General features: G+C 37.4%; 1 protein-coding gene and 1 pseudogene across 4 annotated transcripts in view; one reads left to right on the top strand and one right to left on the bottom strand.

Annotated features, from left to right (window-relative positions):
- CSNK1G1 (casein kinase 1 gamma 1) overlaps positions 1 to 27304 on the top strand; it is a 261324-nt gene that overhangs the window by 92289 nt on the left and 141731 nt on the right. The window lies entirely within an intron of this gene.
- LOC118829641 lies at positions 21497 to 22092 on the bottom strand (annotated as a pseudogene).

The raw sequence follows: 27304 nt of genomic DNA, 5'->3' as shown, positions 1-27304 counted from the left end.
TTCGTACATGTTTCCTCTGTTGTGTAACAGAGTTAAAGTTGTGGTGATTACATTATTTTCCAAATAAACACACAAAATGCAAGTTATAACTGATCAGTGGTCAAATCTGCCTACTGGTCTTAATGAGCAAGTATTGGCAGGCTAGCATGTCGAGCATTGTTGGGAAGTCCAGCATGCATCGGCAGGAATGTGTGTATGTAATGACTTGTTTACAGTATGATACTATATGGTTACATGATGCAATATAGTGTCATTAAAATTTCAATGCAGGAAAAACCCCACAAATTTATAATAAAGTATTAAATTTAAGATGTGTCATTTTAAAAAGCAAGTATTTTATATATATATTTTGAAATGATGCACATTTCAAAAAAAAAAACTGCTAAAGGGTTAAAGTAGATTTCCAGAGGGGTGGGAGTAATTTTTTTTTTTTTTTGAGAAGGAGTAGTTAAACCAATAAGTTTGGGAGCCTCTGATCTAGTCTTACCACCTTCCTTTTACACATTAGGAAACTGAGCCTAAGGTCCTAAAGTAATTCACAGAGGTGGGTGGGGCTTAAATCCAGGTCTTCTCCTTGTATATTTAGCACTATTCCTACTGTGCCACTCTGGGGTTTCCCATCTAATGTGGGTAGTGCTGTAAATTGGAGGATTATTGATATTATGTCATTACCTACCCAATTATGCTACTGTTTATCATTTGTAGTGTGTGTGTAATGAGTACAACAATTTGAATTAGGTTGTCCAAGAAATGTTTACATGCCCTTCCCTTCATTTCTTCTGCTCCTTACACTGTCCAAGTATCAAAACATCCTTCAGCCTTCTTTCAAATATATCAGAGATGAGAAGAAAATGTGCTTAGAATCCTTTCTTAAATGTTGACTGTAGTCTTAGTCCCTCTTTATCAGGAATTCCTAGCCTAATTTTTGTCATGGAGCTCTTTGGTAGTCTGCTAAGATTTTTAGAATAATTTTTTTAAATGAATTAAAAAAAAAACCACATGGGATTACATTGAAAAGGGGTTATCAGAATATTAAAAGACAAACAAAAACAAGTTCAAGGAGCCCAGGTTAAGAACCCCTGTTCTAAATGCAATGTAACCACCCCTTTGACTTACTTATATAAGTGCTCCTTCAAGTAGGGCGGTTAGCAGGTGATCCATGTTCTTTTGTCACCTGGAACTCTTGTCTCCTGTTCAGTAAATCTTCAATGGGAACGTCCCCCCAGTATGTCCAGGGCTTTGTTCTTGCTCTCTTTAACATTATTCATGTTTCTTTTGTGGTTGTAAATATTGTTGATGTCTTTTACACCACTTTTGGTTTGTAATTCTTCCTTGGTCATGTGCTAGGTGGTACAGTGGATAGAGTGCCAGGCCTGGAGTCACGAAGACTCATCTTTGAGAGTTCAAATCCAGCTTCAAACACTAGCAGTGTCATCCTGAGCAAGTCACTTAACCTTGTTTACCTCAGTTTCCTCATCTGTAAAATGAACTGGAGAAGGAAATGGCAACCACTCCAGCATCTTTGCCAAGAAAACCCCAAATGGGGTCTAGATGCGTTGGACGAGACCGAAAAACAGCTGAACAACAGCGTCATGTGCTACAGCCTGCCCGTTTCCAACATTCCTCTCTTGGTTGCCGTTCGATAGCCTATGGCTTTTAATTCATAATCACAGATTTAGAACTGGATGTTACTTTAGAAGTTGTCTGGTTCAGTTTGTCCTACTCCCATTTTAAAGATGAGGAAACTGAAGCCCAGAAAAGTTGAGATTTGCTTAGAGTCACATAGTACATTGAAGAGCAAAGAATCAGACTAACCCACTCACCCCTAATCCTGTTGTCTTTCTCCAAATTCAACATTTTTTTCCAAGTAAAACACTGCATTGCTTTTCTCTTATTGTGGTTGACTCAGTGACTTCTAGTTGTAAAGCGTTAGTGGAGGAATATTAGGGTGAAAAAGTTTTTTAAAAGGGAGAAGTTAGAGTCATTATATGGTTTTCTTTCTCAAATGCAATCTACCTTGCTTTCCTGTTTCATTTTGGTCCCAGTTCATGACCCGTCTGTAGTGTCTGTCCAAGCTATATTGGACCAATTTTAGAGGGTGGTCATTCAGTAGTGTATCATAGTCCGGACTCTGGACAATGTTTTTTCTTTATCCTGTGTAAATGACTACAATGGTAAGAGTGTGACAACAGTGGTAATATTTGTAATACTCTCTCAAAATTGTTAGTTATATTATCTCATTTGTACTTCATGATTCTGTGAGGTGGGTATTGAAGGCACCCTCTTTTACCAATGAGGAAACTTAGCTTAGGAGAAAATAAGTGATTTCTCACATTGAAGCAGCTGCTAAGTGTATTGGCAATTTTCACATCCAGGGTTTTGTGACTCCACGTGCAATACCCCATCCACTACATCTTGCTGTCTCCAATTTGGGTAGTTAAGATTCTCTTAAGTGATTATGAGTCTCATTTAGGAGGCTTTGCTGTGACCTATGTTCAGTGATAGTATAGTATTACCTGTAAAGAGGAATGTCTAGAAAACTTCACTTACTATAACAAACTTCTCTTCGATTTGAACTCTACTCTGGACAGCCTTCATGACAGTGGCAAATGCTTCTAAGCATATATCTCTTTTTATGACTTATATTAATTCATCCCAACAAGCTTTTATTAAATATCTAATAGGTATAGACAGGGCTTAATGATTAGAGGATCTAGAGCAAAGATAGCCCTGTGGTATCTTTCAGGAGCTCTTATGATTTTAATTTATGGATGGCAGACACCTTGTACAAGAAGCCTTAAAATGACATCTTATTTTTACTTAACCAACTGCTTTTAAAAGAGTAAATACAACGAGCTTTTGCATTCTCTCTTCATAAAATGTGTAACTTTAAAGATGTGGTCCACTATCCAATATGGTTTGGAAAAGGCTGTTTTTTTTTCCTTCTTGTACTTTTGAAAAGGATATTCTCAAAATGTGTGTTGATTACTCAAACGGATTTGTAGAATGGAAGATAAACATGGATCAAGAGAATTTTTTTTTGGTCCCCTTTTTGAGGGTGTGGTATTAGTAAGGTCTGAAGTTACCTTGAGAATTAACCTCTCAATTGTCTTAAAACTGTGTCATCTCCAGCATGGACCTCCTTTGTATAAACTTGGTCTAACCTACTTGCTTTGCCTATCTTTTTTTTTTTTTTTTTGCTCTTTTGCTTCTTCCTCTTTTTTCATTATGCACAGCTTATAAGCTTCCATTATTCAATTTTTCAAGTAACTTCATACATAGAACTGAAGGGAGAATAAGTACATCCTGACCATAAACTATATTATAAAACAACAGTCATAAAAACCATTTTATGTTGGTTAAAAAATAAAGAAGTAAATTAGAGGAAAAGGAGACAAGGGAGAATCAAAAATACTGAAATTCAGTTATTACTGCTGGATGAACTGCCCAAAAAAATACTTGAGAAGGAACTCAGTATTTGATAAGAACTGCTGGGAAAAATGACAAGCTGCAGAACAATCCGCTTAAACCAACACCTTACAACATATTCCAAAATAAATTAAAAAAAATTAAAATAGTAGCAGATCTAAGAAAGATGCCTTCTAAAACTGTGAATGAGTTCTTAACCAAACCGGCAATTAAGTGAATTACAAAATATTTTGATTACAAGAAATAGAAAGCCTTTACACAAAAGCAACGCGTCTAGAATAAGAAGGGAAAAGTAGTTGACTTGGAAAAAATCTTGGTATCACGTTTTTCAGATGAGAGTCTGGTAACTGAGATATATGGATAAGTAATAAAAATATATAAAACTAAAACCATTCCAGTAGTTCCCAAAAGAAGACTTGCAGAATATTAACAACTATATGAAAGGATGCCCCAGATCATTAATAAGGGAAAGATAAACCAAAACATCTTCGAGGTTTTACCTCTCCAGCAAATTGGCAATAATGACAAAAGATGGCAGTCAATATTAGATTGAGGAAAGAATCACACTAATGCACTGTTGGTAGAGCTGTGAAAAGCAGTTTGGAATTACTCAAATAAGGTGTGTAAAATGCCCATGCCTTTTGACCCAGAGATCCCACTAGTAGGCATATACTCAAAGGAGGTTAAAAAAAAAAAAGAAAATTGCCATGTATACCAAAATATTTTTAGTGGTAAATCTTTTAAAAAAAGTCACTTTTTTTTGATTAACGAGCATATCTTTTCATCTCATTCCTGTCTTCTCACCCCTCCCCCTTGAAGAAGAGAGGAAAAAACACCTTGCATATCATAATATATCTAGCAAAACAAACTTCTTCATCAGCCATGTCCAAAACTTATGTCTTAGTCTGCATTCTGAAGGCTCTCATCCTAGTGTATGGAAGTAGGTAATATATTTCATCTTTGGTCGTCAGGAATCATGGTTGTTCATTGTGTTGATCAGAGTTCTAAAGTCTTTAAACTTGTTTGTCTTTGCAATGTTGTTATTTTATAAGTTTTTCTTTTGGTTCTTCTTACTTTACATTTTATCAATTTTATGTGTCTTTTCACATTTCTTTGAAGTTATCTCTTTCATTATTTCTTAAGGCATGATAGTATTCCATTAAATTCATAAACCACAGTTTGTTCATCCATTTCTCAATTGGTAGGCACCCCCTTAGTTTCTAGTTCTCTGCCACTACAAAAAAAGCTGAACAAGTCGTTTAAACTCTCTTTGCCTTAATTTCTTCATGTGTCAAATGAGGAATATTCCTTCTAACCCTTAATATATGAAATTTTAAAGAATTATATCACTAAGGCATGTTAAAGAGTTATTAGCTGCCCTGATTTTTGCAGAGGGAAAGTGACCAACAAAGGAGAATCATTGAAGGCCCTCTTGACTGTTTTAAGTGGCCACCGGTGCCTGACTGATGATGTTTCCCAAACTCTTTGTCTGTTTCCTATATCAGTCAGTTAATAAGTTTGTTTTTTTTAAATGCACTTACTATGTGCCAGGTACTGTGCTTGGTGCTAGAGATACAGTTTCAAAGAATAAAGTAATCATTGCTTACAAGGATCTTATGTCCAAATTGGGGAGACGATACATATACAAATATATATCAAGAAAATAAATTCAAAGTGATGTAGTTTAGAAAGAAGTTCTCTGGCAGTTAGGGTCATGAAGGATTTTAGAAAGTGATGCTTCAGCTGCATCTTAAAGAGGGTTTTTTGAGGTTGATATAAGAATGGAGTGAATTCCCAGCGTAGGGGATAGGTAGTGTGAAGACATGGAAATTAGTTTGTTGCCTATACTTTGTCAAGAGATGTGACCCCAGGTATTTAAAAGCTATTCTGTGAAAGCAAGCTCTGCAAAAGTTCTCCAATGCTGGAAAAACTTTTAATTACTGGTTCATACTATCTTTTATCCACTGGGCCTCTAACCAAGGTATCCTTCAGGTCATAAATTTTTGTTACAGCCTTTCGAAGGCTGTTTATAGTTTTGTGATCTTCATTTTTGGAGGAATTTTATCCAGACTAATGAAACCATGGATTTTTAAAGTATTGGAGTAAGTCAAGAAACCACTGGGCATGGACTGGATATCCCGTCTTTTACAAGAAGCCTTTCTCAACTTTTCTTAATTCTGTTGCCTTCCTTTTGTTACTTATTTCCTATTTATCCTGATTATAGCTTGCTTTCTATATATTTGTTTGCATGTTGTCTCACCAGTTAGATTGTAAACTCTTAGAAGACAGTTACTATCTTTTGCCTCTTCTTGTATCCCAAGTACTTAGCCTAGTACTTGACACATAGTAGGTGCTTAGTAAATGTTTATTGATTGCTTGATTTTTGTCATCTTTGTGAATTAGCTTATTATTATTATTATTATTTTTTGCTTTTTGGCAGGGCAGTTGGGGTTAAGTGACTTGCCCAAGGTCACACAGCTAGTACATGTGGCAAGTGTCTGAGGCTGGATTTGAACTCAGGTCCTCCTGACTCCAGGGCCGGTGCTCTACTCACTGCGCCACCTGGCTGCCCCTGAATTAGCTTATTTTGAAGGGATTTTCAGCAACTTTGGTATATGTAGAGCCTGGCTTATAAGAGCTGTTTAACAAATGTGTATTTATTGATTTATTTGATTTTCTAAAAAACATTTATTTTAATTTTCGGCATTCACTTCCATAAGCTTTTGAGTTTTAAATTTTCTCCCCTCCTTCTTTTCCCCCTTCCCTCCCCAAGATGGCATGCAATCTCATATAGGCTCTACATATACATTCATATTAAACATATTTTCACATTAATCACGTTGTAAAGAAGAATTAGAACCAGTGGGAGGAACCAAGAGAAAAAGGAAACAAAACAGCAACAAAAAAGAGAGAGCAAAATAGTATGCTTCCATATGCATTCAGACTCCATAGTTCTTTCTCTGGATGTGGACAGCATTTTCCATCGTGAGTCTTTTGGAGTTGTCTTAGGTCCTTGCATTGCTGAGAAGAGCCAAGTTGCTCAAAGTTAGTCATTGCACAATGTTGCTGTTACTGTGTACATTGTTCTCCTGGTTCTGCTCCCCTCACTCAGCCTCAGGTCATGTAAGTCCAGGTTTTTCTGAAATCCACCTGCTCATCATTTCTTAAAAGTCAGTAGTATTCCATTACATTCATATACCATAACTTGTTCAGCCATTCCCCAATGGATGGACATCCCTTCAATTTCCAATCATTTGCCACCACAAAAAGAGCTGGTATAAGTATTTTTGTACATGTGGGTCCTTTTCTCTTTTTTATGTTTTCTTTGGGATATAGACATAGTAGTGGTATTTCTGGTTTTTTTTTTGTTTGTTTGTTTGTTTTGGCAGAGCAATTGAGGTTAAGTGACTTGCCCAAGATCACACAGCTAGTACATGTGTCAGGTGTCTGAGGTCGCATTTGAACTCAGGTTCTGCTGACTCCAGGGCCAGTGCACTATGCACTGCACCACCTAGCTACCCCAGTAGTGGCATTCCTGGATCAAAGGGTATGCACAGTTTTATAATCCTTTGGGCATAGTTACATATTGTTCTCCAGAATGATCCAGAATGGATCAGTTCACAACTCTACCATTTACGCATTAGTGTCCAATTTTCCCATATCTTCTCTAACATTTATTATTTTCACAAAAGATTACCTTTTGAGACAGTAGTTCATAGGAGGAAGAGGATTTGAAAATAATTGAAAGTTGATTTTTATATCCAGTGGGTTTTTTTAAATTTTTTTTTACACTTAGATTTCTGATTTGGGCCAAAGGCGCTCTCTGTCATCTAGGAAGTTTCTATGGCCCTAAGCTGATTCTTAACTTCTCTTACAGGGTTTTAGTTGCACTAGGGGACCTCACCAGTTTGTAGTCACCTTTTGGGTGGATGGAAAGAGGACAAGGAGATGAATGGAGATTTTAGGAAGTAGTGAGAAAAAGATAGGGCTAAATTGTAGGAAGGAGGACTGGTTAATTCTGTTTTTATTTTCTGTTGAATGCCACTGAAGGCAGGCCTCCACCTGTCCTTAATTTAGCTTTGTCTTACCAGAGTCAAAGTGTAAAAAGCAGTTTTTGTTTGGGAAACCTTTCCTAGAGTGTGGTTGTTAGCTACATGGAGAAAACTTGTGATTGGTTGCATTTTTTTGGGAGTGGGGGTGGGGTAGGGAATGTGGATGAAAAATCAAAAGGGTGGATTTATAAGTAGTATATATAAATAAATAGTATTTTAAGTAAATTAAGTAGTATTTTAATTCTTACATGTGGCCATTTTTTATTTTAATAAAAGTTAATGTATCTTTTTATTGGTACTTTTAAAATTTTGCTTTTGTTTCCAAATATATCTTTCTCATTTAGTTGTTCTTTGTAACAAAGATTTAAAAAAGGGGAAGGGGGACAGTTCAGTAAAACTAAGCTGCATAATCACTCTATTTGTGTTTGCAAACTTTCATATCCATAGTCTCCTGACTGCATTGAAGAGGAAGTCAAGTGTAATCAAAACAAAACAAACAAATTTAAATGCAACTTGCTATTTAGTTACTTTGGTTACAGATTTTAAATTGTTCATATTTGAATAGATGAAGCTTTTTACAGCATTCAGTTAAATATCATGTTAGGATTTGGAAATATTATTCCCCCCACATGAATGCTTTTCTCTGACTTTTAAATGTTCAGTGCTATTAAACACTATAATTTCTTCAGAATAGTATATAGTAATCTCATTTGTTTTGTTTTTTTGGCAGGGCAGTTGGGGTTAAGTGACTTGCCCAAGGTCACACAGCTAGTACATGTGTCAAGTGTCTGAGGCCACATTTGAGCTCAGGTCCTCCTGACTCCAGGGCCGATTCTCTACTCACTGTGCCACCTAGCTGCCCTACACTATTATTAGCAAGATTTTTACTACATAAGAAATTCTCAAATTTTGCTGATTTATCTATATTCTATCAAATGACCATTTATTTTTGGTAAAGGGAATGTGAAATTCTTCTATTCATGAAATAACTACCATTTAGTTTTTTAGAGAGGTAAGTTTGAAAAACTTGATCTTTTCATGTAAATAAAAAATAATCTTAACATAATGTTAGTACCTTTAAAATTATTTAGGGAATAAATTATTTTATTTGAATTATTTGATTGGAATGAATTGTAATTAGTTTCCTTTTTTAAAAGCTTTATTGATGCTTTTTGTTCTTTTTGTTATGATCTTCTCCCAGTATAATTATCTCCATTGATTCTTACTTTGTGACATAGTTAAGTAACACCAAACTAACACAGCATATACTATAGTCTGCCCCCATAGACTCTCTAGTTTTGTTTTTCATTGCGTTATTGTGGTCATTATGTATATTCTTTTGGGTCTTTACTCTTAGTTCTGGATCAGTTCATACAAGTCTTCCTACATTTCTCTGAATTATTCATCTTTGTCACTTCTTACAATATAGTATTTCATTATATTTACCTCCATAATTTGTTAAGCCATTACCCAAACAATGGACATTTGCTTCATTTGCATTTTTTGCTACCACAAAAAAATGAGAAGAATATTCTTTTATATTTGGAAACTTTCTTCCTATTGTTCATCTCTTTGGGCGTCACATGTTTATCTTTCAATAGGATTGGGGTGATATTTCTAAAATGTATCTTGAGTCTATTCATTTCTGCTCGTTAAAACTAGAAAATTAATGGAAATTCGGGCAGTTTCTAGCAATTGGAAACAGAGAAGTTGGAATATAACTAGGCAACTACCTTTATGAAGAACTTGGATATGGTCAAGAATGTCCTTTCAAAATGTAGTTTTGATTTTTTCAAAAAAATAGAATGCTAACTCTCAGTTGCAGCAAACTTTACCTCACCTAGCCTGATCCACAGTGACACTTGCTTTCTGTTTTATAGTAGTGGCTTAAGAGTGGTGATGAAAAGTTATTTAAATTCCATTTCTAATTAATCAATAAACACTTATTAAGCACTTTCTGTGAGCCAGACCCTGTTTTAGGTTCTGGGGACACAAAGACAAAAATAGAACATTTTTTTTTCCCCAAAGGCGCTTACCATTCTGTCAGGGGATACAATGTGTGTGTGTGTATGCACAAAACCAATCCAGGGTAATTTTGGGGGTGAGATGCTACCAGCTAGAAGATTTCAGGAAAGGTCCCCTAAAAGAGCTGGTTTTTGAGCTAATCTTTGAAGGAAGGTAGGGATTCTTAGAGGAGAGAGTGTATTCCAGGTGTAGGGTCAACCTTTGCAAAGAAAGAGCCTGGTAATGGGAATGATTTTAAATGCCAAAGAAGAGTTTGTATTTGTTCCTAGACGTAATAAGGAGTCACTACAGTTTGTTAAGTAGGAGAGTGACATATTCTGCCTTTGCTTTAGGAATATCTCTTTTACAAAGAGACAATTTGGGAGGTACTTTAGTAGTGAAAGTATAATGTGATGAGGGCCTGAATTAGTGAGGCTATCTTGTGAGTGAATGAAAGAGGGTAGATGTGAGATTTCAGAGATGCAACCTACCACTCTTGACAACTTGTTGGATACATATACGGGATGAAGGAGAGTGAGAAGTGAAGGATGACTTTGAGTTTTTGAACTTTGGTCACTAGAAGGGTGGTGGTGTCCTCAATAGAAATCAAAGGGTTGGGAATAGCAATGGTTTTGGTGAAAACAGCATGAATTCTGTTTTGGACATGTTGCAGTTGTGGTGTCTACTGGATATCCCGTTCAAAATATATTATAGACAGTTGGTGATGGGGCACTAAAACTCAGGAGAGGAGAATGGGGTTGGATAATGAAGATTTGGAAGTTATGGGAGAGTAGGGCTAGATAATATAGATCTGGAAGTTTTCCTCATGTGGATGATTAATCCCATGAGGTCACCAAAGGAGAAAGCATAGAAAGAAAAGAGAAGGCCTTGGGAGAGTAGAGCCTGGGAGTACTTTCACAGTTAGACCTAGGGTACTGGTTATTAAAGCCAGAGAGGCAGTGTCTGTCATTTAGAGAGCTGGCCTGGATGCTAAGAAAACGTGGGTTAAATTCTTTTCTCTTAAACATACTGGCTATGTGACCATAGTCAAATCACTTAATCTCTCAGTGGTCTAGGCAATTCTCTAAGGTTATTAGTTGCAGAGAAGTTGCCAACTGGCTTTTCTTACAAGTAATTTCTTCATCTGGGAGGTCTTTGTCCCTGTGAAATCACAGGTCCATTCCTTAACTTGTCTTTATCCCTGTTAAAATCATTGATGCTAATGCTTAAAAGAATAGTCTTTTTTTTAAAAGAACAATAATTTTATTTTTAAATGGATCCAATACAGGAGTTTGAGAAATAGGTATTTTGTTGTTGTTGGTGGTGGGTTTTTTTTGGAGGAGGCAAGGCAAGGCAATTGGGGTTAAGTGACTTGCCCAAGGTCACACAGCTAGTAAGTGTGTCAAGTGTCTGAGACCACATTTGAACTCAGGTCCTCCTGACTGCAGGCCTGTCTACTCACTGCGCCACCTAGCTGACCCTGGGTATTTTTAAAAATTACTTTGGAATGTGTAGTTGCTTTTAAGTAACTTATATTTGGGAATGGTTACATTATTTATTCTAGGAATTCACTTAAAATAATGAAACTGAACCATGAAAAGCTGAGTGTGGTGGTATACTTAAGAGTTATCTGATTTTCACATCTTTTCTACTCATTAATGTGATTAATGAATCAAGTTCCATAGGGTGTCTTTGCCAAGATTTAACAAACAAGTAGCCAAAGAAACAGTGAAAACAGTAAGCTTCAATCTGCATTCAGACTCATACTTCTTTGTCTGGATGTGGATAGTATTTTCCATCATAAATCTTTGGATCATTGTATTGCTGAGAAGAGCTAAGTCTATCATTGGCTGATTGCACAATGTTACTGTTACTGTATACAATGTTCGCCTGGTTCTGCTTACTTCATTCAGCATCAGTTCGTGTAGGTCATTCCAGGTTTTTCTGAAATCCACCTCCTTATCATTTCTTATAGAACAATAGTATTCCGTTACATTCGTATACCACAACTTGTTCAGTCATTCTTCAATTGATGGGCATCCCCTCAATTTCTAATTCTTTGCCACCACAGAAAGAGCTCCTACAAGTATTTTTGTACATGTGGGTCTTTCCCCCTTTTTTGTGATCTCTTTGGGATACAGACCTAGTGATGATATTGCTGGATCAAAGAGTATGCACAGTTTTATAGCCCTTTGGGTATAGTTGCAAATTGCTCTTCAGAATGGTTGGATCGGTTCACAACTCCAACAACGATGCATTATCTTCTCCAGCATTTATCATTTTTCTTTTAATTTCTTCATCTGAAAACTGCCTGTTGATATCCTTTGACCACATATCAATTGGATAATGATGTATCTTCTTATAAATTTGACTGGGTTCTCTATATGTTTGAGAAATGAAGCCTTTTCAGAAACATTGGCTATAAAAATTACTTCCCAACTTTCTGCTGTCCTTTTTTTTTTTTTCGGAGTGACTGAATTATTTAATGACAATCCAAATCTAGGCCATTGAAGATTGCTGTATTGTTGTATACAAACACACATTTTCCCTGCCCCTACTCCAACAGAGGAACGTATCTTATGTTGTTATACAGTCATGTCTGACTCTTCTTGACCTCCTGGACCATACTGTCCATGGGATTTTTTTTTAATTTTCCAGTTTTATTTATTTAATTTAGTTAATTTTTTAGTTTTCAGCTTTGATTTTCACAAGTTTGAATTACAGATTTTCTCCCCATTTCTCCCCATTTCTCCCCTCCACCCCCACTCCAAGATGGCATATATTCTGGTTGCCCCATTCCCCAGTCAGCCCTCCCTTCTGTCACTCCACTCCCCTCCCATCCCCTTTTCCCTTACTTTCTTGTAGGGCAAGATAAATTTCTATGCCCCATTGCCTGTGTATCTTACTTCCTAGTTGCATGCAACAACTTTTTTTTTTGAACATCTGTTTTTAAAACTTTGAGTTCCAAATTCTCTCCCCTCTTCCCTCCCCACCCGCCCTCCCTAAGAAGGCAAGCAATTCAACATAGGCCACATGTGTATCATTATGTAAAACCCTTCCACAATATTCATGTAGTGAAAGACTAATTATATTTTGCTCCTTCCTATCCTATCCCCCTTTATTCAGTTTTCTCCCTTGACTCTGTTCCTTTTTTAAAGTGTTTGCTTTTGATTACCTCCTCCCCCTATCTGCCCTCCCTTCTATAATCCCCCCCCCCCCCTTTTTTAATCAATGTCCTCCTTTCCTGTGGGGTAAGATACCCAATTGAGTGTGTATGTTATTCCTTCCTCAGGTCAAATCCGATGAGATCTGCTGTCCTTCTAATCTTGGTTGCATTGGTTTTATTTGTGCAAAATCTTTTTAATTTAATGTAATCAAAATTACCCATTTTTCATTTCATAATGTTTTCTATCTCTTGTTTGCTTATAAATTCTTACCTTCTCCATAGATCTGACAGTTAAACTATTCCTTGCTCTCCTGATTTGCTTATGGCATCACCCTTTATGTGTAATTCATGTACACATTTTGGCCTTATTTTGTATAAGGTGTAAGATGTTGATCTGTGCCTAATTTCTGCCATATATTTTCCAGTTTTCCTAGCAGTGTGAGTTCTTATCCCAGAAGTTGGAGTCTTTGGGTTTATCAAACAGTAGTTTACTATAGCCATTTACTTGTCATGTGTACCTGATCTATTCAACTGATCTACCACACTGTTTCTTAGCCAATACTAAGTAGTTTTGATGATTGATGATTTATAATAAAGTTTTAGTTGTGGTACATCTCTCCTTTGCATTCCTCCCCCCCCCCCCCCAGTTCCTTTGATATTCTTGACCTTTTGTTCTTCCAGATGTATTTTGTTATTTTTTTGAGCTCTACAAAATAAATTTTTGGTAGTTTGATTGGTGTGGCACTGAACAATTTAGGTAGAGTTGTCAGTTTTATTATATTAGCTTGGCCTGCCCATGAGCAATTGATATTTTTCTGATTATTACATCTGACTTTATTTGTGTGAAAAGTGTTTTGTAATTTGGTCACATACCGTATTTCCCCACGTGTAAGACGCACCTTAATTTTGGGGCCTGAAATTTGAAAAAAAATGTATTATATAAAGCTATTGAACTCAAGTTTTATTCATCTGCTCATAGCTTTCAGGCATCTTTTGGGCAAGTCTGGTACGTGTACGCATGCTTAGTCCATTCCCTTTCATGACCTGAAGCACCAATTGTGTCTGCCTTTGAAATCAGTAACTTCTTCATCAGCAATTCTTCTTGCCTCATTCTGAACCATCTTTGTGGACACAGGAATTCCAATTGCTCTTTGCTCCTCAATCCATATCTTCAGTTCCCTCTCTAAAGCAGGCCATTTTGCTGACTTGCCTCTCGTGGCCTTCTTCTGCCATGGCGTTTTCAGTAGGGTTTCTTCTTCCCATAGCTAGTCTTGAATTGTTTTCTCAGTTGGAGGAGGACCAAACTTCATTTGGGAGCACGATTTCCAATCACTTTTGTAAAATAGATCACTTTTAACTTGAATTCAGCACTGGACAAAAATCTTTTCTGAGCCATTTCTGGGCAGAACGTGGCAAAACATAACCCAATATACTGGTAACAAATTTGAAACAATGAGCTCAAAGACAACAAGTGTGAAAAAGCGGGAAATGCAAGTAAAGAAATCTACAACAATGAGCGCAAAAACAAGCGTGGAAAAGCAGGAAATGCAAGTAAAAAAATATACAACCACTATATAAGACGCACCCAGTTTTTAGACCCTAAATTTTTCGAAAAAGGGTGCAGCTTATATATGGGGAAATACAATAGTTCCTGGGTTTGCCTTGGCATGTAAACTCCTAGATATTTTGTGTTGTCTACCATTATTTAAATGGAATTTCTCTTTCTATCTCTTCCTATTGGGCTTTTTTGGTAATATATAGAAATGTTGATGATTTATGTGGGTTTATTTTATATCCTGAGACTGCTAAAGTTGTTACTTTTTTCAAGTAGTTTTTTAGTTGATTCTCTAGGGTTCTGTAAGTATACCATTATATCATCTGCAAAGAGTGATAGTTTTGTTTCCTCATTGTCTATTCTAATTACTTCTATTTCTTTTTATTCTCTTATTGCTAAGGCTAACTTTTTTTGTTTAATATTGAATAATAGTGCTGATAATGGTCATCCTTGTTTCACCCCTGATCTTATTGGAAAGTCTTCTAGCTTATTCCTATTGCATATAATGCTTGCTGATGGTTATAGATAGATACTACTTATTATTCTAAGGAAAACTCCATTTATTCCCATGCTCTCTAGTGTCTAGGAATTGGTAATGTATTTTTGTGCTTCTATTGAGGTAATATGATTTCTGTTATTTTGCTATTAATATGGTCAATTATGCTGATAGTTTTTCCTGGTATAAATCCTATCTGGTCATATAGTGTATTATCCTGGCGATATATTGGTGTAATCTCTTTGCTAATATTTTATTTAAAATTTTTGTATCAGTATGCATTAGGGACATTGGTCTATAATTTTCTTTCTCTGTTTTGGTTCTTCTTGGTTTAGGTGTCAGCACCATGTTTTTGTCACAAAAGGAATTTGATAGGACTCCTTCTTTGCTTCTTTTTCCAAATATGTATTGGAATTAATTGTTTTTTAAATGTTTGGTAGAATTCACTTATAAATCCATCTAGCTGTGGAGAGTTTTTCTTAGGGAATTCATTGATGGCTTGTTTTATTTTCTTTTTCTAAAATGGGGTTAAGTATTTTATTTCCTCTTCTGTTAATCTGGGCAATTTATATTTTCCTAAATATTCACTTAGATTGTCAGATTTATTGGCATACAGTTGGGCAAAATAGCTCCTAACTATTGCTTTAATTTCTTCATTGGTGGTCAATTCATTCTTTTCATTTTTGATACTAGTAATTTGTTTTTCTTTCTTTTTTAAAATCAGATTAATATCTATTTTATTGTTTTCCCCCCACATAGCCAGCTCTTAGTTTTTAGTTCAGTAGTTTTCTTAATTTCAGTTTTATTAATCTCTCCTTTGGTATTCAGAATTTCAACTTTGGTATTTAATTGGGGATTTAAATTTTTTTTCTAGCTTTTTCCTAGCATGCCCAATTCATTGGTCTCTTTCTCTATTTTATTCATGTAAGTATTTAGAGATATAAAATTTCCCCTAAGAATTGCTTTGGCTGCATTCCATAAGTTTGGGTATATTTTCTCATTATTGTCACTCTCTTTGATGAAATCATTGATTGTTTTTATGATTTGTTGTTTGACCTACTCATTCTTATTTTAAAAAAAATTTTTTAAATTTATTTTTAGTTTTGCAATAATCAGTTCCACAAGCTTTTGAGTTCCAAATCCCTCCTGTCTTTCCTCCCCTCCCCAAGATGGCATGCAATTCAATATAGGCTCTACATATACATTCATATTAAGCATATTTTCCCATTAGTCATGTTGCAAAGAAGAATTATAACCAATGTAATGAACTGTGAGAAAGAAGAAATGAAACAAAACAAAAAAACATATAATATGCTTCAATCTGCATTCAGACTCTTAGGCATTAGGTATAGATCAACATCTTACACCCTATACAAAACAAGGCCAAAATGGATACATGAATTAGACATAAAGGGTGATACCATAAGCAAATTAGGAGAACAAGGAATAGTTTAACTGTCAGATCTATGGAGAAGGTACGAATTTATAACCGAACAAGAGATAGAGAACATTATGAAATGCAAAATGGATAATTCTTTCTCTGGATTGGATAGCATTTTCCATCATGAGTCTTTTGGAGTTGTTTTAAAACCTTGCATTACTGAGAAGAGCCAAGTGTATCAAAGTTAGTCATTGCACAGTGTGGCTGTAACTGTGTACAATGATCTCCTGGTTCTGCTCCCCTCACATAGCATCATTTCATATAAGTCCAGGTTTTTCTGAAGTGTGCCTGCTCATCATTTCTTATAGCACAGTAGTATTCCATTACATTCATATACTGTAGCTTGTTCAGCCATTCCCCAAGTGATGGGCATCCCCTCAATTTCCAATTTTTTGCCAACACAAAAGGAGCTGCTATAAATGTTTTTGTAAATGTGGGTCCTTTTCTCATTTGTATGATTGTATTAGCAAGGCAGTAGTCACAATATAGATGATAATTGTCAATATGCCTATGTGGTTCTGTATCACAAAATATCAGACTCTCCATATAGAAGGTAGAGGAAGTAAACTATTTATTCAGACACCAGAGAACCAGATCCCAAAACCAATAAGCCCAATCTATCATAACAGCAAAGAATTCAATACACAGTATCACAGCAGAGAACCACTCCATCCCATGACCTTCTGCCCCCCTTGCTGGGGCCTTCCCACAAACATACTCACAGCACACCTAGCTTACCTGCATCTGTTCTCTCCCTCAGTTCTAACTGCTCTGTTTGCATTGCTGGGTCAAAAAGTATGCACATTTTTATAGCCCTTTGCTAGTCCAAATTGCTTTTCAAAATGGTTCTATCAGTTCATAACTCCACCAACAATTCATTAGTGTTCCCTACTCATTCTTTAGGATTAGATTATTTAGTTTCCAATTAGTTTTTAGCCTATCTTTCCATGACCTTTTAATACATGTAATTTTTATTGCATCATGATCTGAAAAGGATGCATTTAACATTTCCACCTTTTTGCATTTGATTTTGAGTTTTTTATGCCCTAATATCTGGTCAGATTTTGTATAGGTGCCATGTACTGCTGAAAAAAAGTTATATTTCTTTCTATCCCCATTCAGTTTTCTCCATAGGTCTATAATATCTTACTTTTCTCAAATTCTATTAACCTCCTTAACTTCTTTCTTGTTTATTTTGTGGTGAAATTTATCTAGTTCTTAGAGGGGGAGGTTGAGGTCCCCACTAGTATAGTTTTGCTGTCTGTTTCTTCGTGTAACTCACCTTCTCCTCTAAGTATTTGGATGCTATGCCACTTGGTGCATATATGTTTATTATTGATATTACTTCTTTGTCTGTGGTATCTTTTAGCAAGATGTAATTTCCTCTGTTATCAAAGATAATTAGATCTAATTTTGCTTTTGTTTGAGATCAGGATTGCTGCCTCCACCTTTTTTTTTTACTTCACCTAAAGCATAATATAATCTGCTCCAGCCTTTTACCTTTATTATGTGTGTATCTCTCTGTTTCAGATGTGTTTCTTATGAACAGCATATTGTAGGATTCTGGTTTTTAATCCACTCTGCTATCTGCTTCTGTTTTATGGGATAGTTCATTCCGTTCACATTCACAGTTATGATTACTGTGTATTTCCTTCCATCCTTTTTTCTTCCCTGTTTATACTTTTCTCTCTCCGTCCCTCCTCACCAGTCTTTTGCTTCTGACCACCACCTCTCTCAATCTGCCCTCCCTTCAATCAGTAAGATAAATTTCTATATCCAACTGAGTATGTATGTTATTCCCTCTTTAAGCCAAATCTGATCAGAGTAAGGTTCAAACAATGCTCGCCCCTTCTCTTCTTTTCCTCTACTGTTACAGATCTTTTGAACCTCTTCATGTGATGTAATTTACACTATTCTGCCTCCCCCTTTCCTCTTCTCCCAGTACAATCCTTTTTTAAATCCCTTAATTTTTTTTAAAGATTTCCTTACATCAAAGTCAGCTTACATCTACACTCTCTAAGTATACTCCTTCTAACTGCCCTAATATAGTTACAAGTATCGTTTTCCCATGTAGGGATGCTAACAGTTTAATCTTTCTCTTTTTGGGGGGGAGGGGCGCAGAGCGTAAGACAATTGGGGTTAAGTGACTTGCCCAGGGTCACACAGCTAATATGAGTAAAATGTCTGAGATCAGATTTGAACTCCTGCCCTCCTGATTCTAGGGCAGGTGTTCTGTCCACTTTGACACTTAGCTACCCCAGTTTAACCTTGTTAAATAATATCTTTTTCCCCCCTTTCCTGTTTACCTTTTTATGCTTCTCTTAAGTTTTGTATTTGAAGAACAGATTTTCTGTTCAGCTCTGATATTTTCATCAGGAAAGTTTGAAAGTTCCCTATTTCATGGAATGCCTATCTTTTCCCCTGAAAGATTATGCTCAGTTTCTCTGAATAGTTGATTTTGGTTGTAATCCAAGCCCTCTGATTTCTGGAATATCATATTCCAAGTCATCTGATCCTTTAATGTTGTGGAAGCTGCTAAGTCCTGTGTAATCCTGATTGTGGCTCCTTAACATTTGAATTGTTTCTTTCTGGCTGCTTGCAGTATTTTCTCCTTGACCACATAATTATGGAATTTTGCTTCAATATTCCTAGGAGTTTTCATTTTGGTATCCCTTTCAGGAGGTGATGGATGGATTTTTTTCAATTTCTATTTTACTGCCTAGTTCTAGTATATCAGGACAGTTTAACCGTGACAGTTTCTTGAAAGATCCTGTCCAAGGTCTTTTTTTGATCATGGCATTCACGCAGTCCAATAATTCTTAAATTTTCTCTCCCAGCTCTATTTTCCAGGTCAGTTGTTTTTCCCATGAGGTATTTTACATTTTCTTCTATTTTTTCATTACTTTGGCTTTGACCGATAATTGATGTATCATGGAGTTGTTAGTTCACTTGCCTAATTCTAATTTTTAAGGAATTATTTTCTTCAGTTAGCTTTTGTACCTCCTTTTCCATTTGACCAATTCCACTTTTAAAGAAGTTGTTTTCTTCAGTGGATTTTTTTTCCCATTTGGCCAATTCTGTTTTTTAGGGACTTGTTCAGTCAGTTTTTGTGCTTCCTTTTCCAAGGTATTAACTTTTTTTGTAATTCTTCTGTGTAACTCTCTGTAGTGCCAGTCACGGCAGCACACCTGAGGACTGCTGCTGTGAATAATTTTAAGGGTCTAATCGCATAGTATAATGAACTGTCTATTCAGAACTAAATATTGTTCAATAAAGTAAAGCATTACATTCATAGCAACATCCTTAAGCAAAACATATCATTCTATATATACATATATATATACACACACCTCATAACACTCAGTTTGTCATATGGCACAGCATATATCATTACATTCAGTAGCATTCCCCAAAATATTTGTTTACACAATCAGGGTGTCCCAGGCTAGGGTCTTCCCCAGCACAACACATCCTTAAGGGGTAGCAGAAAATACATACCGTCCGTCCTTAGGTCATAGTCAGAACAATCTCCTTAATCAGCAAGTGTCCAGGTAAAGTCCTCTTTCTTCTTAACTCGAAGTGAACTTCCAGATCCCTTGGCTCTTCCTCTGTGGGCTGACCGCTCCGACTCTCACCTGGATTCACAGTGTAGACAGTTCTTTACTCCTGCTCCATGTCTCAGCTCGCAGGAATGGCTCCACTCCAAGCTCTTCCTGCTCCTGCCCTTCAGCAGGCTCCAGGGGCTCCTGCCTGTAGCTTCTGCCTCTAGGAAAACAAAGCTCAATAGGGCAACAACCATGCTGACACACACCACCAGCACTCTCATCTCAATCCACCTTCAAAGTCCAGAGGCTCTGTGATAACAACTTAATTCACTTTTACAGCTCTCGATAGGGACTTAAGCTAAGCCTCCTTCCCATGGGCAGGTTTCCCTGCCCTATAGCTCTCTGCTTTCAAAGTTGAGAGGCTCCTTCAGCAAGTCTCTGCCATCAGAGGTCTCCTCTCCGCATTCTCCTCTCAAAGCTGGCTCACCCCTTCAATGCTGGCTCTCTTTATATACACAGTTCTACTCAGCATCTGATTGGCTAGAGCCCACTTGCACATGTCTGATTGGCTCAGCACAGAGCCATGTAAGACTGAGGCTGGGAAACTGAATGAAACAGAAAAATAGCGAAAAATCCCACTTTGCTTGCCGTTACACTCTCATTTCCCAATTTTTCTTCTACCGTTCTTACTTGATGTTTGAAATTCTTTTTGAGGTCTTCTAAGGGCACTTTTTAGGCTTGAGGACAATTCATATTCCTCTTTGAGGTTATTTGACATTGTTGTCCTCTTCTGAGGTTGTGTTTTGATCTTCCCTGTCACCATAGTAGTTTTCTATGGTCAGGGCTCTTTTCTGTTTCTTACTATTTTTAGCCCATTTCTTGACTTTTAAAGTTGAGTTCTGCTTCTGGGACACAGGGAGCACTATCCCAAGCTTTTTCTGCTTGGGCCCTGGGGCCTGGTCACTGACTTTCCATGCTGGAGCCTCAGGTGTTTGCAGCTTGCCCAATGTGCCAGGGTGTCTTGGCTTAGTCATGCCTGTTGTGCTCTGGGTTCAAGGCTGGAGGCCTCACAGCTGGCCTGCTGAGCCAGGACCAATAGGTGTTAGTTGCTGATCTCCACTGTGGCTAAGAGCCTCCTGCTGGCTTGCCCAGACACAGTCTGTACTGGGCTGCCTTCGCCTTTCCAAGTGAGATGCACCTTTTCTGAAGTCCTTCTGCGTTATCTGAAGCTGGAAATTTGTTCCATTCTCTCTTTTTGTGGGTTCTGTCACTCCAGAATCCACTTAGAGGCTGAATTTAATGTTGTTTCCAAGGGAAACTGGGGAGAGCTCAGGCAACTTCCTGGCTTCTCTTCACCATCCACTTGGTTTAAAAAAAAAAAAGGATCTCATGTTAAGGTCTGGTCACGTAAGTGTAATTAATGTAAAATGAATTCATTATACGTAGTTCTGATACTGGCTATGGGAAATCTGTAGTGTCTCTGTGTTTCAAGAGCTATGGAACACATACCACACACTCACCCTCTTTGGAAGGGCTGCTGCATCACAGTCTAACTCAAGATTTTGGCAGGCAGAAGTGAAGGTCAAACAAGTTTTACAAACTGTTTACAGTGAATTGCCACTGTTCCCTTTAAGTACATTAAGAAATAGGATTTGTTCTGTGGAGTTTGGATTCAGTCAAAGGGCTGCCCTTGAGAAACTAGAGGGCCACATGTGTTTTAATTTGTGATTTATGCACTTGTCTGATTCATACACTTACAGCACAAACTCTAGTAACCTGCCACAAAACATTAAAGCACAATATGCCTGTTATTCTGTGGGCGTCTTCATTTTATAAGTTTTAGCTTGAAAATTTGGTGTGCAACTGTGCAAAGCCTTGAATGTGGTATCTAACATTGTTTGATAGTTCTCGCTAATCATGGTCTGATACTCATTTTCAGCATGTTCTATGATTTGTACATTATCAGTAACAGTAACACTGAATCCTAGACTTCTTTATGACTAACCAACTGAACCTTGCCATCTTCATTGTAATGGACCTGAATCTTTAGCACTCCAGTCACGTTGAGTCTTAGGTGATGAGTTGATAAACTTCCACTCTTATCTCTAATGACCATTCCAGAAGTTTTTAAGGCTGAAACTTGTGGCTCTCAATAGAGACAGTGACAATCTTTTGCTTATCGGTAATTTTAGCATAAACTGTATAGAAGCTTTTGGAATATTGATCTTTCACATAGGCCCTTTAATGCACTGTCACAAGATTCCTTCCATGACTTCAGAGCTCTATCTATGTCCTTAGGTTGGGGGGGGTCTTTCCATAAGAATTTTCCTGGGGGAGCATGAGTGATGGAGTTGGCAGCTATCTGTACCTCCTCATCCAGCACCTGATCATTGAAGTCTGCCATCTTGTGCTGCTTTGGCTCAGCCTGGTGGCTTTTGCTGAAATTTTCTTTAAAAAAAAAAAAGATGAATAGATTTGGAACTCAGAACTACTTTGATGTGAGATAGCCTCTCATAACAATATCTGAACATGTGAGAACATCAGTCGTCTCTTCAAACAAAAGCAGCTAACCTTGAAGAAAGGTGTCACAGGACAATTCAGAAATTGTTGCTTTTCCAGAAAAATGTGATGAATTAAAAGGCCTGAAGAACATACTTAAGCAAATCATGCAGGGAAATTCCCCCAAAATATTGGAAGCAGAAAACAAAATAGGGTCTATGCGTTGCTACTAGAGATGAGCAATGTTCGATTTACTTCTCACTTAGAGATGCTGTCTTTGAGTTTGAGTTCAGTATCAAACACATTTTGCAAGTAGTCAGGAGTAATACATTCATCTACCAAGAGAAAAAGTTTGTATACTGCTACAGATTAGTACTCATTCATGAAAAATGAAAGAAAAGACTAGAATATAATCTGAAGATCAAAGAAAATCAATTTGAACCTTTAAAATAAAATATTCTGCTAAGTTGAGAATAGCAAATACTAATGAAAAAGGATGGCATTTTCAATAAAAGAGAAGCATTTCAATTACTCTTAAAGAGTCAGAGATGATCATGAACTAAAAGTAACTTAAGGGAAACAACATAAAACGATCAAATCAGTGTTTACATTCTTCAAGGATAAGACAAGACTTTTTTTTTGAGGGAATGAGGGCACTAGACCTCCCATCAAACAAGATAACGTTTGTAGTGTTTGGCCCAGTGCCTGGTACATAGTGTTGTTGTGTTCAGTTGTGTTCTACTCTTTGTGACCCTGTTTTGAGGTTTTCTTGGGAAAGATACTATAGTGGTTTGCATTTCCTTCTCTGGCTCATTTTACAGTTGAAGAACTGAGGCAAGCCGGGTTAAGTGACTTGCCCAAGGTCACACAGCTAGTGAGTATCTGAGGTCAGATTTGAACTCATGAAGATGAATCTCCTTGATTCCAAGCCCAATGCACCATTTAGCTGCTGTTCTATAGTAAGTACTATATAAATATTTTCTTTCCCCTACCCCCTTATACAAAGGCCACTAAGAGGAGGTACTGTGAATGTATAAGGAATATAACAATGTAACATAACATAATAAGAAAATGAATAATTCTGAAAAATATTGGAAGACTTTTATGAACTGATTCAGAGAACTAATAGAACAATATATGCAATGAATAAAGACAACTCTGGAAAACAACAGAATTCAGGCCAAATAGAGTGGCCAATGTTTTTTCCATATGACTGATACTAAAATACGCTTCCTTCCTTTGTGTTAAGAAATGTTGAACTGTAGTAGCAGAAGGTTCCATATGCTATTTCAATAGCAATCTCCACGTTAGATGGTTCTGCTTATATTTTTTTGAGAGAAGGTACTATGGTGAGGGCTATTTATTGGGAATTGATTGTTGTATCTACAAAATGTAGCAATTTTTAAAAATATTTAATTTTTTAATATATTTAGTTTTCAGCATTGATTTTCACAAGAGTTTGAATTACAAATTTTCTCCCCAATTCTACCCTCCCGCCCACTCCAAGATGGTGTATATTCTGGTTGCCCCGTTCCCCAGTAAACCCTCCTATCTGTCACCCCACTCCCCTCCTGTCCCTCTTTCCCTTCTTCTCTTGTAGGGCAAGATAAATTTCTGTGCCCTGCTGCCTGTGTATCTTATTTCCTAGTTGCATGCAAAAACTTTTTGTTGTTGTTGTTGTTTTTGAACTTCTCTTTTTAAAACTTTTGAGTTCTAAATTCTCTCTCCTCTTACCTCCCCGTCCACCCTCCCTAAGAAAGCAAGCAATTCAACATAGGCCACATGCGTATCATTATGTAAAACCCTTCCACAATACTCATGTTGTGAAAGATTAGCTATGTTTTGCTCCTTCCTAACTTATCCCCCTTTATTGAATTTTCTCCCTTACCCCTGTCCCTTTTCGAAAGTGTTTATTTTTGATTACCTCCTCCCCCTATCTGCCCTCACTTCTATCATCCTCCTTTTTTATCTTCTTCCTCCTTCTTTCCTGTGGGGTAAGATACCCAATTGAGTGTGTATGGTATTCCCTCCTCAGGTCAAATCCGATAAGAGCAAGATTTACTCTTTCCTCCTCACCTGCCCCCTCTTCCCTTCCTAGAGAACTGCTTTTTCTTGCCACTTTTATGTGAGATAATTTACCCCATTCTATCTCTCCCTTTCTCCCTCTCTCAATATATTCCTCTCTTATCCCTTAATTTGATTTTTTTTTTAGCTATCATCCCTTCATATTCAACTCACCCTGTGCCCTCTCTCTCTCTCTCTCTCTCTCTCTCTATATATATATATATGTAATACACACACACCTAAATATATACATACAGAGGCACACATATGTATATATATGCATACACCTATATATGCATATTCCTTTCAGCTACTATGATACTGAGGTCTCATGAATCATATACATCATCTTTCCATGTAGGAATGTAGACAAAACAGTTCAAGTAAGTCCCTTATGATTTCTCTTTCTTGTTTACCTGTTCATTCTTCTCTTGATTCTTGTGTTTGAAAGTCAAATTTTCTATTCAGCTCTGGTCTTTGCACTGAGAAAGCTTGAAAGTCCTCAATTTTATTGAAAGTCCATATTTTGCCTTGGAGCGTGCTACCCAGTTTTGCTGGGTAGGTGATTCTTGGTTTTAGTGCTAGCTCCATTGACCTCCGGAATATGGTATTCCAACCCCTTCGATCCCTTAATGTAGAAGCTGCTAGATCCTGTGTTATCCTGATTGTTTTTTTCACAATACTCAAATTGTTTCTTTCTGGCTGCTTGCAGTATTTTGTCCTTGACCTGGGAGCTCTGGGAATTTGGCGACAATATTCCTAGGAGTTTTCTTTTTGGGATCTTTTTGAGGAGGCGATCTGTGGATTCTTTCAATTTCTATTTTACCCTCTGGCTCTAGAAAATCAGGGCAGTTTTCCTTGATGATTTCTTGAAAGATGATATCTAGGCTCTTTTTTTGATGATGGCTTTCAGGAAGTCCAATAATTTTTCAATTATCTCTCCTGGATCTATTTTCCAGGTCAGTGGTTTTTCCAATGAGATATTTCACATTGTCTTCCATTTGATTTGATTCCTTTGGTTCTGTTTTATAATATCTTGATTTCTCATCAAGTCACTAGCTTCCTCTTGCTCCAGTCTAATTTTTAAGGTAGTATTTTCTTCAGTGGTCTTTTGGACCTCCTTTTCCATTTGGCTAATTCTGCCTTTCAAGGCATTCTTCTCCTCATTGGCTTTTTGGAGCTCTTTTACCATTTGAGTTAGTCTATTTTTTAAGGTGTTGTTTTCTTCAATATTTTTTTCAGTATTTTTTTGGGTCTCCTTTAGCAAGTCATTGACTTGTTTTTCATGGTTTTCTCACATCTTTCTCATTTCTCTTCCCAATTTTTCCTCTACTTCTCTAAGTTGCTTTTCCAAATGCTTTTTGAGCTCTTCCATGGCCTGAGACCAGTTCATGTTTTTCTTGGAGCCTTTGATGTAGGCTCTTTCACTTTGTTGACTTCTTCTGGATGTATGTTTTGGTCTTCTTTGTCACCAAAGAAAGATTCCAAAGTCTGAGTCTGAATCTGAGTGTGTTTTTGCTGCCTGGCCATGTTCCCAGCGAACTTACTTGACTGCTTGTAGAGCAAAGACTACTTTGTTCCAAGCTTGAAGGGATGCGCCGTTGATTTCAGAGCTATTTTTATACAGCCAGCTCTGCCACACCAGCACTCCTCCTTCCCCAAGAACTGCCATCCCCGACCTGACACAAATCTTAAGCAGGCTCTGCACTCCTGCTCTGATCTGCCACTTAATTCCTCCCACCAGGTGGGCCTGGGGCCTGTAGCAACTGCAGCTGTAGTTTTGTAGCTGCACCACCCCCGCTGTCCCTGGGGAGGTGGCCAAACCTCGAACTGTGTCCCCTGCAACTTTTCCCACTAACCTTCTCTGTTGTCTTTGGTGTTTGTGGGTTGAGAAGTCTGGTAACTGCCACAGCTCACTGATTCAGGGTGCTAGGGCCTGTTCTGCCCGGCTCCTGGTCTGATTGGTCCTGCCGCTGCCCACGTTGGGCTCCGCTCCCCCCTGCTCCGTGTGTGATAGACCTCACCCAGCAAACATCCAGGCTGTCCTGGGCTGGATCCCTGCTTCCCTCTGCTATTTTGTGGGTTCTGCAATTCTAGAATTTGTTCAGAGCCATTTTTTATAGGTTTCTGGAGGGACCTGGCAGGGAGCTCACGCTAGTCCCTGCTTTCCAGCCACCATCTTGGCCAAAATGTAGCAATTTTTAAAAAATGACTAAGCAGATAAGGGAGATTATTAGTCTTTTTACTCAGAGAACAGTCTTAACCTCCTATGGGTCAAAACAATATTGGTCTTATATGTATAACTGAAGAGTTTTCTAACAAATTAACAACATTGTCATACTAACTAGGTTTATGTTTGGCCCTAGGGAGGAATGATAGTCCAGTCAGCAAGCAGTTATTAAATGTCTTCTGTGTTGAGCACTGGGCATACAAAGGAAGCGAAAATACAGTCTCTGCTCTGGAGGAGTTTACAGTCTAATGGAGGATGCAACGTGAAAGCAATTGTGTATGAACAAGATCCATACAGGGTAAACGCTAGATAATCTCAGAGGGAAGGTACTAAGATAAAGGAGGACCAGGAAAGGCTTCTTCTAGGAGGTAGAACTTTAGCTTAGACTTGAAGAAAGCTGAGAAAGGCAGGAAGTAGAGATGAGTAAGGAAAGAGTTCCTGACATTAAGGAAAGCTGGAGAAAATGCTCACAGTTCAGACATTGGCGTAATTTGGGGGAGAAAAGGAAACGTCACAGAGTATATGGCAAGAGTAAATGGTAAGCAGATTTGAAAGGTAAGGGGTAAATTTATGAAGGTATTTAAAAGCCAAAAGAAGTGGATTTTGTATTTGACACTGGAGTTGATTCAATAAGGGAGTGACATGGTTAGACTGTGCTTAAGGAAGATCAGTTTGGCTAGAAGATGGGCTGAAGTAGGGAGGAACTTGTGGTCCACAGACCAATCACCCAGCTATTTCAGGAGTCCAGAAATGAGGTCATGAGGGCTTAAACCAGGGTGGTGGCAGTGTGTGGAGACAAGGTGTGTGGAAGGTAAAATTGACC

The sequence above is a fragment of the Trichosurus vulpecula genome, chromosome 8, assembly GCF_011100635.1.
Source record: "Trichosurus vulpecula isolate mTriVul1 chromosome 8, mTriVul1.pri, whole genome shotgun sequence".
Classification (NCBI taxonomy): domain Eukaryota; kingdom Metazoa; phylum Chordata; class Mammalia; order Diprotodontia; family Phalangeridae; genus Trichosurus; species Trichosurus vulpecula.
This window is presented reverse-complemented; position numbering and strand designations above follow the sequence as displayed.